Below are 12,585 nucleotides of genomic sequence, written 5' to 3' on the forward strand. Positions count from 1 at the left end.
CAGTGTTTGGAGGTCATTTAAGATATGTATAAAAATACTTGTAAGATAAATACCTGGAATTGAAATTGCCAAGTCAAAACACACATGCATTTGTAATTTTGAAAGATATTGGCAAATACTTTCCACAGAGATTGTATAAATTTATACTGTTACCGGCTATGTCTGATAAGGAGTGTTTCCTATACCTACACCCACACAGGTGCATTTCTTTGCAAATCTTATAGGTGAAAAATAGTATTCTAGTATAATTTTTAAAAATCAACTTTGTTGAGGCAGGGTTTACATATCACATGAGGGGTCTTCAAAAAGTTCATGGAATATACATTCTATGAAAAAACTGCATGGATTTCAGAAATTTTTTTTGCACCAAAATAACCTTGTACTCACTTGTTGAAACATGCCTGAACAGGATATCATTTGAGGTACTATGAAGGATAAGATATTTTTTGAAAAGGACCCCTATCGGAGCAACATGAATTCTGCTAAAATTGAAGCAACAACAAACTTCAAATTTATGGTGAAGTTTGGGTAGAAGAATGGAAAAGTCATAAATGCTTTACAAAAAATTTATTGGAACAATGCCCCCAAAGAATTCAACAGTTTGTAAATGAATAGGTCATTTTACGAAAGGATGGGACAATATTGAAGATGAAGCCTGCAGTGGCAGACCATCCCCATTAAATTGTGAAGAAAAAATTCATCAGGTTTGTGCCGGAATTGAAGAGGACTGACAACAGCAGAGACAGTAGGCGACACCATAGACATCTCAACTGGTCCATCTTACACAACTCTGATCAAGAAGTTAAAGCTGAGCAGATTTTCTACTTGAAGAGTGTCAAAACTGTTGTGCTCAGATCAGCTGTAGACAAGAACAGAGCTTTCAATGGAAATTTTAAACAAGTGGGATCAAGATCCTCAAAGATTTCTTCAAAGAATTGTAACAGGACATGAACCATGGTTTTACCAGTACAATCCTGAAAACAAAGCACAATCAAAACAATGGCTACAAGAGGTGAAATTGTCCAGTCAAAGCAAAAGCAGATCAGCCAAGAGCAAGGGTCATGGCAACTGTTTTTTTTTTTTTTTTTTAAATACTTAAGGTGTTTCACTTGTTGAATTTCTGGAGGGCCAAATAACAATAGTATCTTTTAATTATGAAAGTGTTTTGAAAAAGTTAGGCAAAGGTTTAGCAGAAAATCACCCAGGAAAGCTTCACCAGAGTCTTTCTCCACCACAACAATGCTTCTGCTCATTTTTCTCATCAGACAAGGGCAATTTTGCAAGAGTTTTAATGGGACATCATTAGGCATCTTCTTTCCCATCCTGATTTGGCTCCTTCGTACTTCTTTTTGTTTTCTAATTTTAAAAAATCTTTAAAGAGCACAAATTTTTCTCTAGTTAATAATAGAAAAAACACTGTATTTACATGATTAAATTCCCAGAACCCTCAGTTCCTTAGGGATGGGCTAAAGGGCTGCTATCATCACTTACAAAGGTGTCTTGAACTTGATAGAATTTTTGTTGAGAAATAAAGTTTGTATTTTTTTATCTTTTAATTTCATTTTACATGAACCTTTTGAAGTCCCCTCATACAATATACCCATTTTACTTGTACATTTTGAAGAGTTCTGAAAAATTTATATCCCTGTGTAACCATCATCATGACCAAAATATGGAATCTTTATAACACCCAAAAGGCTCCTTTCTGATTTATTGTGGTCAACCCTTCCCACTCCATGCTAGGCAACAATTAATCTGCTTTCAGACACTATAAATATGTTTATGTTTTTTAGAGTTTCATATAAATGGAATTATACTTCATGCACTCTTTTGTGTCTGGCTTCCTCCATGCGGCGCATTTATAAGACTCATGCATATCGTTGTATCAGTACTTTATTACTTTTTATTGCAAAATAGTATTCCATTGTAAGAATATACTTATCCATTCACCTACCACTGAATATTTGGATAAAGAAAGCTTCTATGAACATTCATGTAAAAGTCTTTGCAGATACATGTTTTCATCTGTCTTGGAGTAGAATTGTCAAGTTATATATGTTTTGCTGTATAAGAAACTGAAAACTCTTTTCCTACTTGGTGTACTACTTCTACTAGCAGTGTAAGACAGTTCTAGTTGCTCCATAACCTTGCAAAAACTGGTTAGTATTTTTAGTTTTAGTAATCCTAGGGATGTGCAGTGGTATTTCATTGCATGTCACTGGTGACTAATGATGTTGAGTACCTTGTCATGTTTTTATTGGTTATTCATGTATCTACTAGTATACAGTATCTGTCTGAATCTTGCCCTGGGTTGGTTGTTTTATTATTGCGTTATAGGAGTTATCTATGTATCCTGGATAGAAGCCCTTTGTCAGATATATGTTGGTAAAATTTTTCATGACTTTATGATAGGCAGACTTCTCAGACCACAAAAAAATATGAACCATACAAGAAAAAAAAAAAGAAAATTATGCTTCATCAAAACTTAAAAAATTCCTTTGTCAAAAGATATTCTTTAAAAAATGAAGAGACAAGCCACAAATTGGGAGAGGATACACATAAAATGTGTATCTGAAAAAGAACCCAGCAATTCTGCCCTAGGTTAAGTAAAAACATGTGTCCACAAAACATTTTACATAAATGTTCATAGAAATTTCTTCTTTATTGACGTATGACAATTTTGGAAGGCTCAAGAAAATGCTGAATCTTCTAATCTATGAACATGGCATCTCTCCATTTACTTAGGTCTTCTTTCAATTCTTTCAGCAGTGGTTTTATAGTTTTCATTGTACAGGTCTTGCACATATGTGTTTAATTTAACCCTATGTCATATTTTTATGCTATTATATATGGTGTTTTTGGTAATTGTCATTTGATAGTATATAGGAATACAATTTATTTGTATTTGCTTTGTAATATATGACATTGCTAAAATCACTTATAAGCCCTAGAAGTATTAGGATTTCCTACATACAAAATCATGTGGTCTGCAAACAAAGACAGTTTTACCTCTTCCTTTCCAACCTGTATGCCTTTTATTTTTCTATTTTTCTTGACTTATTTCAATAAATAGGACTTCCACTACAATGTTGAATACAAGTGGTGAGAGTGGACATCCTTACCACGTTCCTGATCTTAGGGAAAAACCGTTGTCTTTCACGGTAAGTATGATGTTAGCCATGAATTTTCACAGGTCTTTTTTTTTACTGAGTTGTGAAATTTCCCATTTATCGCTAGTTTGATAGGTTTGTTTTTTAAAAAATAAAGAATGGGTGTTATATTTGTGCAAATGCTTTTTCTTCATCCAATAAAGTGGAGATTCTAAGGATGATTCCTATGATGATTCTTCTTTATTCTATTAATAGCTAATTAGGTTGATAGATTTTTGAAGGTTAAATTGATCCTATAACCCTGGGATAAACTCTATTTTATTAAAATATGTTATGATTTTTATATATCCCTAGATCTTTGCTAATATTTTGCTATAAATTGCATCTATGTTGATGAGGATATTAATTTATGTACTTATTTGCAAAGTATTAGTCTGATTTTGGTGTTGGGGTAATTTAGATTTTCCCTTTATTGTTACATGAGCTTTGGCAGTTTGTATCTTTTAGGGATTTGCCTATCTCATCTAAGTTGTTGAATTGTTGGCATAAATTGCTTGCAGTATTCCCTAATTGTTTAATATTTATAGAACATTTCTGATACTGAATACTTGTGTTTTCTCGTTTTCTTGACCAGTCTAGCTAGAAATTTATCAATTTTCATTGGTTTGTTTCAAAGAACTGGCATCTTTTTGGTTTCATTACTTTTTAAAGTTGCTTTTCACTCTTCTGTTTTGACGATTTCTACTGTTATTTTCATTATTTTCTTCTGCTTACTTTGCACTTAATTTGTTCCTCTTTTTCTAGTGTCTTAAGATGGAATCAGAGATTTAATTTTAGGCTTTCCTACTACTTTCTTTATTTTCTAATTCTGTATAAGCATCTAAAGCTGTAACTTTCCCTTTAAGTATTACTTTAGTTACATATCACAAATCTTGATGTATTGTGTTTTCAGTTTTATTCAGGTAAGTATGTTTCCTAATTTCCCTTGTAATTTCTTCTTTGGTGCATTAGTGATTTACAACTATGTTCTTTAATGTTCAAATATTTGGGGATTTTAAAAAATATCATTTTGTTTTTTATTTAGAATTTGATTCACTTGTATTCAGAAAATTTGCTTGGCATAATTTCCTTTGAAATCTATTGAGTCTTGTTTTATGGCCTAACATGGTCTATTTTGTGAGTATTCTATGTGCAGTTTAAAGGAGTGTCTATTCTGTGGGTTTTACATGTAGTGGCCTACAAATACCAATTAGGTCAAGCTGGTTGAAAATATCATTCAAGTCTATATCTTTACCAATCTTCTGTTTACTGTTTTACCAATTGTTGGGTGAAATCAGTGTTGACGTCTTCAATGATAAGTTGTGGATTTGCCTGTTTCTTCTTTTAGGTCTGTCGGTTTTTGCTTCATGTATTTTGAAGCTCTCCAGTGTAATTTTAATTTTTAATATTATAGTGTATGAGGTTTCACATTTAAGAACTATTTGTATTTCCTTTTCTTTGCACTGTTTATTTTTCCCATTTTTTTCCTAGTAGTTGATATTTGCATAAGAAAATTCACCCTTTGACTGTGATGTGATGTTTGTTGTACATATTTTACCTTCGTCGTGTTTACAGTGGCTTTTACCAAGCAGCAGTTTTTGATTATTTGTAATAGAATTTATTTTTAGAGCAGACTTAGATTCACAGCAAAATTGAGTGGAAATTACAGAGATTTCTTATGTACTCCTTGCCCCCACACATGTACAGCCTCCCTCACTATCAATATCCCACATCAGAGTGATACATTTTTTACAATTGATGTGCCTATATTGTCACATCAGTATCACCCAAATCCCATAATTTACATTAGGATTTACTCTTGGCGTTGTTATACATTCTGTAGATTTTGACAAATGTACAATGATGTGTATCCAACATGACAATGTCCTTCAGAATAGCTTAACCGCCCTGAAAATCCTCTGTGTTTTGCCTATTCACCCCCCTCCTGCCCTCTCAGCCCCTCACAACAACTGATCTTTTTACTGTCTCCATTATTTTGCCTTTTCCAGAACGTCATATAGTTGGAATCACATAGTTGTAGCCCTTCCAGATTGGCTTCTTTCACTTAATAATATTCATACTAAGTTTGGTCTGTGTTTTGTATTGCTTTATAGCAATATAATTCAATGCTTGTTTCATTTTAGCATTGAGTAATATTCCAATATTCTGTTGTCTGATGTGCCATAGTCTACTTATTTATTCACCCACTGAAGGACATCTTAATTGCTTCCAAGTTTTTGGCAATTATGAATAAAGCTGCTATAAACACCATGAAAATGCTTTTGTCTGGACATAAGTTTTCAATTCATTTGGGTAAATACCGAGGAGCATGGTTGCTGGATCATATTAGAAGAATATGTTTGGTTTTGTATGAGACTGTCAAACTGTCTTCCGAAGTGGCTGTACCATTTTCCATTCCCACTAGTAATGGTTGAGAATCCGCGTTGTTCCACAACCTTTCCAACACTTGGCATTTTCAGTGTTTCAGATTTTGGCCATCTTAATAGCTATATAGTAGTATATCATTGTTTTAACTTGCAATTCTCTAATAACATATAATGTTGAGTATTTTTTCACATTTGCCATCTGTACGTCTTCTTTGGTGAGATGTCTGTGAAGGTCCTTGGCCTATTTTTAAAATCATGTTGTTTATTTTCTTATTTTTGAGTTTTAAGGATTCTCTGTGTATTTTGGATGATAGTCTCTTATCAGATATGTCCTTTGTAAATATTGTCTCCCAGTTCGTGCCTTGTCTTTCATTCTTTTGACAGTGTTTTTCACAGAGCGGAAGTTTTAAATTTTAATGAAGTCTAGTTTATCAATTATTTTTTTCATAGACTGTCCCTTTTTTATTGTATCTAAGAAGTCATTGCCACATCTAAGATTACCTAGTTTTTTTTCCTATGTTATGTTCTAGGAGTTTCATAGTTTTGCATTTAGGTCTACAATCCATTTTGAGTTATTTTTTGTGAAAGGTGTAAGATCTGTGTCTAGATTCACTTTTTAAAATGTGGATATCTAGTTGTTCCAACACCATTTTTTGAAAGGAACATCTTTGCTCCATCAAATTGCCTTTACACCTTTTTGAAGATCAGTTGACCACTTTTATATGGGTCTATTTCTTTTTTTTTTTTTTAAATTTTGTTTTTGAGACAGAGAGTTGCTCTGTTGCCCGCGTTGGAGTGCAGTGGTACAATCACAGCTCACTGCAGCCTCGACCTCCTGGGCTCAATCAATCCTCCCATCTTAGCCACCTGAGTAGCTGGGACTACAGGTACATGCCACTCCCAGGCTCAAGCAATCCTGCTGCATCAGCCTCCTGAAGTGCTGGGATTACAGAAAGCACTTGACCCATGTGAGCCACCATGCCCGGCCTATATGGGTCCAATTCTGAGCTCCATTCTGTTTCATTGATCTATTTGTCTATTCTTTCACCAATACCACACTGTCTCAATTATTGTAACTTTATAGTAAGTCAAATCTGGGTGGTGTCAGTCCTTCAACTTTTTTCTTTTTCTTCTATATTGTTTTTACTATTGTTGGTCTTTTGCCTCTCCATATAAACTTTATAATCAGTTTGTTGATATTCATAAAATAAATTGCTGAGAGTTTAAGATTTTTAAATATTTCATTTAGATATTTTTTTTGTTTCAGTTTTTTTGCATTAGAATTTTGAGCCACATAGAACTTATGATGCAGGGTATAGTTACAAAATCATAGTTTTCTACATGGTACCCACTTTTTTCAATGCCAATTTGAAATAATGCCTTTATTATATGACAGATCCTTGCATGAGTTTGGAATTTTTTCTGACATTTGTTTTTCTGTTCAGTTGCCATGTCTGTTTAATCATGCTTCAATATCTCATTTCACTTTTAATTGTTACATTATTATATGTGTACATTTTAATATCTTTAGGGCTAGTCTCCTCCTTTACTTCTTCTTTTTAAGAATTATCCTGCTTATTTTTGTGGATTATTTTTTCCATTTGAACTTTAGAATCAACTTGTCTAGTTAAAAAAGTTGTTTTGGCATTTTTAATGGTAATACGTTAAATTTACATGTTCATCATCTTCATAAAATAGAGTCTTTCAAAGAATAGCATATGACTTTCTAGTTGTTCAAATATTTTTTAGGTCTTATATGATTTAAAACATTTAATCATGTAGATTTTGCACATGTGAATGTGTATTTCTATTGTAATGTATTTCTATTGTAAAAATAGGCAGATTTTTAAACTGGTTGTTGTTTTTCTAAACAGGAGCTATTGATTTCTGGATATTTTATTTGTTCACTTTACTGAATTTTGTTGTTGTTTATCAACTTTTTAGTTGATTCTTTTGGTTTTTCAGGTATATGATACTACCATATGCAAATATGTTAGCCCCTTTCTTCCTAATTTACATACTTTATGTCTTTCTTTTCTCTAATTGTCTTGGCTAATATATGCAGGAAAATGTTGAATAGTGGTAGTGGTAATGGACACCCTTATATATATATTTTTTCCAGCCATCTCTCTGACATTCACCTTGTATTGTTTTTGGCTTTAATGAGATACTTCCTGTGCTTCCTTACGAAGTATGATGCTAGCTTTGGAATTGGGATGTATGTTTTATATTATGATAAGAAATATATATTCCTTTTTTTGCTGGTAAAACATTTATTTCAAAAATTCATTTGATGTTCAGAAGATAAACAGGAATTAAGAACCAATATCTTTCTTAAGCTCTAAAAAACAGAAATAAGATACAATTTCATACATGCATGCTTTTGAAGTAGGAAGTAATGTTTAAAATAATAGCTAAAATAATAACTGAATGTTACTCTTTATTCCAGTAGGTACGATTTACCCAGCACTTGCTTATGTGCTTTGATTTAGTATTATCGAGTATCTCCTGTATGCACAGCACTCAGAGCGATGAGTCCTTGCTTCTAACATCAGATTGCTAGGCCTCCCCATGGAGATGCCAATGAGGGCTCTGTGTACAGCCCTGTACTCACAGCCTGTGTATCTACTGCTCTTGCCTTTGGGATAATGGCACTCCTTGTCTGGAGCTTGGCTTTTCCCCTCTGAAAAGTCATTTGCTATGATATAGAAGCCATGCCAAAACATAGCCATTCATTCTGTGCTCACTAATGGGTTGGTGGCAAATCTGAGCTGAATCTTTCATCAGGGACTTTAAGTTTTGAGGGAAAGGACATCTTATTGTCCTTAAAGAATGATAACAACTCTTTATCTGCTTAGTTGACCAGAGTAATGTCTGGTGACTGTATTCTCTGTCTAGTGCGGGTAGATTAGACATCACACTGGTGATATTGGCTAAGACCTGTGCAAAGTTAGTCTGGGCTGATCTTCATCTTCTGTTCTAAAGGAGACCCAGCAATATTGTCAGCCCACTCTAGGCCAGGGAAAATGTGTCCTGTGGCAGGAGGCGTAGTTGGGACAGCCAGCAAGTTCTGTGCCGAGCCTTAGCTTACCACGTTATGAGCTTACCAGGTTATGAGCAGGTAATGAGCAGGATCCTCTCTCCAGAAACGGGATGGAGAGGCACTGCCCTGCCCCGAATCAGGCTTGTATGTGCCAAAATGCAGTTGCTCCTTCTTTAATGACTCTTTTCTTCTGAAATTCTTCTAGTGTATTCACTATTTTGAAAGCATCTTTTAAACCTGAGTAGAACATTACCATACATTAGTTCTCCATTTCTGCATTAACTTCATTTATTGGAAAGAAATCATATATTTTGACCATGAACCAAAGCTAGCCATTAAGTTATATGAACTTACCTTCTCTGCACACATTGAGGACACTTCTCCCTGGCCTAGAGTGGGCTGACAATATTGCTGCCTTCCCTAAATTGACTCAATCCTGAGAACTTAGGAGCCAGTAAATCCCACATACTGCAGTGACAGTTGACAATGAATCAGAAATATTCCTTTTTCTCCTAGAGGAAATCCCTCATGGCATTATCATTCTTTAAGGTTCACTTCTTGCTCCTGGAACATGAGTGTATCCTTGTCATAATTTCATATACTCTACATATCTAACTATACTCTTAACATTCACTGATCTTTTTTATATTTTCTAGTAGGTATTTCATAATTTACTCCAGGAGAGTCTATTCTATAATGTAACTCAATTAAAATCAACTACACATAGATTTTCTTTTATTTGCAAGGATGCTGCCTACCAAAATAAACTATATGGTGCCACTAGGCATCTCATACAAACATAAGACTCTGTGTGTTTATTTTATTAAAAGCTTAGTTTTAATAAGAAGAGATCTTAAAATTCATGAACACTTTTAAAAAGAAATTTTTGAGAGTGATGCTTAGATCAAATAATAAGAAACAACATGTAAAATATTGATATATTTGACTAGATTAAAATTTAAGACTGCTTGTTCTTCAAAAGAAATCATAAGGAGAATTAAAAGACAGAGTACAAAGTAGGAGAAGATTGGTGCCACAGAGGAATTATATGTAGACTATACATAAAGGACTCTTACAAATTAATATGTTTTCCATATGAACTTTACAAATTAATAAAAAATGACCAATAACCCAATAGAAAAATAGATGAAAGACATGAACAGAAATAAATGTTGGCTTTTATCAACTACCTTTGCAGCATATTTGGAGATGTTTGTCTTAGTCCATTTTGTGCTGCTATAACAGAATACCAAAAACAGGATCATTTATAATGAATAGAAATTTATTTGGCTTACAGTTTTTCTGGAGGCTGGGAAGTCCAGGATCAAGGGGCCACATCTAGCAAGGGCCTTCTTGCTGTGTCATCCTATGACAGAAGGTGGAAGGGCAAGAGAACAAGGTAGTGGGTGGGGAGTTGAGGGGAGAAGGAAAGGGGCTAAACTGATGCTTTTGTCAGAAACTCACTTCCTTGATAATGGTGTTAATATTAATACATTCATGATGGCAGAGCTCTTGAGGACCTAATCACCTCTTAAAAGTCCCACCTCTCAACATGGTTGCATTGGAAATTAAGTTTTCAACATATGAACTTTGGGGCACACACTCAAACTATAGCAATGTTCCTTGATAATTTTCTAATACTTTTTTTTTTGAGATGGAGTCTCTCTCTGTCACTAGGCCAGAGTGCAGTGGCACGATCTCAGCTCACTGCAAGCTCTGTCTCCTGGGTTCATGCCATTCTCCTGCCTCAGCCTCCCAAGTAGCTGGGACTACAGGCACCCGCCACCAGGCCAGGCTAATTCTTTTTTTTTGTATTTTTAGTAGAGACAGGGTTTCACCATGTTAGCCAGGATGGTCTCCATCTCCTGACCTCGTGATCCACCCATCTCGGCCTCCCAAAGTGCTGGGATTGCAGGTGTGAGCCACTGTGCCCAGCCACTTGTTGATAGTTTTATTAGGCATTTTGCATTGATATTCTTGAGATGTTCACCTATAGTTTTGTATTTGTTGATGTGCTGTCTCAGGTTTAGGTGTTAATGTGGTGTTTTGTTTATACATGCCTCTTTCTATACTATGAAATCACTCAAGTAGCATTGGAATTACTTGTCTTTAAAAGTTTGGTAGATTTTTCCCCTATAAAACTATCTGGACAAGGTCTTTTTATAGATGGTTGTGTGTGTGTGCATTGAGGGGGCGGGGGTGGGTGATAAGGTAGTGAGCTCTTTGACAACTTTTTCTTTTTCTATTTTAATTTCTCTTTTGGTTTTCTATCTCTTTTAGTCAGTTTTGTAAATTCTATTTCTTAAAAATTACCCAATTTCAACCTTTACTTCCCTGTTGTATTATGTTTTCACTGTGAAAATTGTCTCCTAAGTTGTCCCTCTGCTTTCCATTTCCTTCTGCACACCAGCTCTTCCACAGTGCTGCCAGAGTCCTGTCTCTAAAACATGGCTCTGGAACTGTCATTCTTTTGCCTCAACAAAAGCCACAAAAACCTTTCAATGGCTCCTAGTTTCTCATGAATAAATTAAGACCAACTTGACTACTATGAGCTTTACTATTACCTGCCAGTTTTGTCTTCTGGAGTCACGTGTTTTACTTTACCTGAAGTATCTTCCTTGTTTTCTTCTCTATTCCTCAACTGCTGAAATATTTTAAGCTCTAGATTCATTGTGAGCTCCTGAAGTTACAGCTTGTGTCCTATTCATAGTCGGATCTCCAGTGCTGATATCTAGGACATGCATGCTCATAGCATAAAAGTGGCCCATACATATTTGCAGACTCACATTGGCTGTATGTGATACATGTTTATTGGATGTGTGTGTGGTTGTTACTGTGTTCCTTTATAAGGTAAATACATCTGAAAGGTGTTGGTGTGGGGAGGTGAGTATAGACATGTTTATAGATATGACCAAGGATCTGGCTTCCTAGCATGTCTCCTATTTGATCAAGGGTGACAAGATTTCTCCCCCACCTAAATATCAATACAGATACATGTGCACACATGTGCATACTAACATGCACACTTCAGGAGGCTAGGGTAGTAATTCAGTCAATTTATTAGTCTTAGTCCACTTAAATATCTGCCTGAAGTTGGTGATCCCAGAAAAAGGTAAAATGTTAGAGTTTTTTTTCTAAGAGCAGCTACCAACCTTTTCCCAAGCAGCTTTCCTAACCCAGAGAATATCTGCCAGTCTGTCCATCAGCACTGAGTGAGCATCTGAATCGAGGCAGCTAGAGTCAGGCTAATAATTCCTATTGGCAGCTTTTTTTTCCTCTAAGGATGTAAATCTATGGTCTTAAGTACAATGTAGAGAGTTCAAAACGAAATGCCACATAGGAAACCAAATATCTCACTCTGCTTCTCAACAGTATAAGATTCTGCCAATATTGCCAGGTAGCCACTATAGTAAGTGAGGCTGGCTTTCTATTCTTATTGTTTAAACTCTCCATGACTCTCTGCTTGCCTGGACAGTTATGCTAACCTAGTGCCAAATTTGAACAATATTTGTTCACCTGGAGAACAAAAAATAAAGAAATTTTGTTTGAAATAACATTCATAATCAGGTCATTTTAAGCTAATGCTTTATTTGGTTCCAGAGATGAGAAAAAAATATATATGAACTTCATAGATTCTCAACATTTTATTTCCATCAGATGAAATCACCTCATCTTAAAAATTGTATGCACATGTTTTCATACTCATTCTACTTGATAGTTCCCATTGCAGCCTAGATAAATTGTGATTGTATTTTTTACAACTGATTAAAATTCTAAATTCACTATAAATGTGTACACTACAACTTGGAAAACATTGTTTTCTGGAGTTTATATGTCCTTTGTCTAGAATAGAAAAAAAAAACCACTAACACAATCTTCTTCTCAACTGAAATTATATTTTGGCTTTTCAATCTTTATCTGTGTACTTTAGGAAATTGTTCCTGTATGAGTTCCATACCAGATAACAGGAATAGTGTATCCACGGAAACTCCTGGCATCTTCCAGT

At 34.7% G+C, this 12,585-nt stretch overlaps 1 protein-coding gene across 1 annotated transcript in view; it reads right to left on the reverse strand.

The window, feature by feature from the left end:
- RPS3A (ribosomal protein S3A) overlaps positions 1-11,550 on the reverse strand; it is a 1,130,248-nt gene extending 1,118,698 nt beyond the window's left edge. The window contains exon 1 of the mRNA XM_050791186.1: positions 11,547-11,550. The gene's annotated coding sequence lies outside the window, so the exon portion shown is untranslated. The remainder of the gene's footprint in view (positions 1-11,546) is intronic.
- Between the last annotated feature and the right edge of the window lie 1,035 nt (positions 11,551-12,585).

This window comes from Macaca thibetana, chromosome 5, assembly GCF_024542745.1.
Source record: "Macaca thibetana thibetana isolate TM-01 chromosome 5, ASM2454274v1, whole genome shotgun sequence".
In the NCBI taxonomy this organism is placed as follows: Eukaryota; Metazoa; Chordata; class Mammalia; order Primates; family Cercopithecidae; genus Macaca; species Macaca thibetana.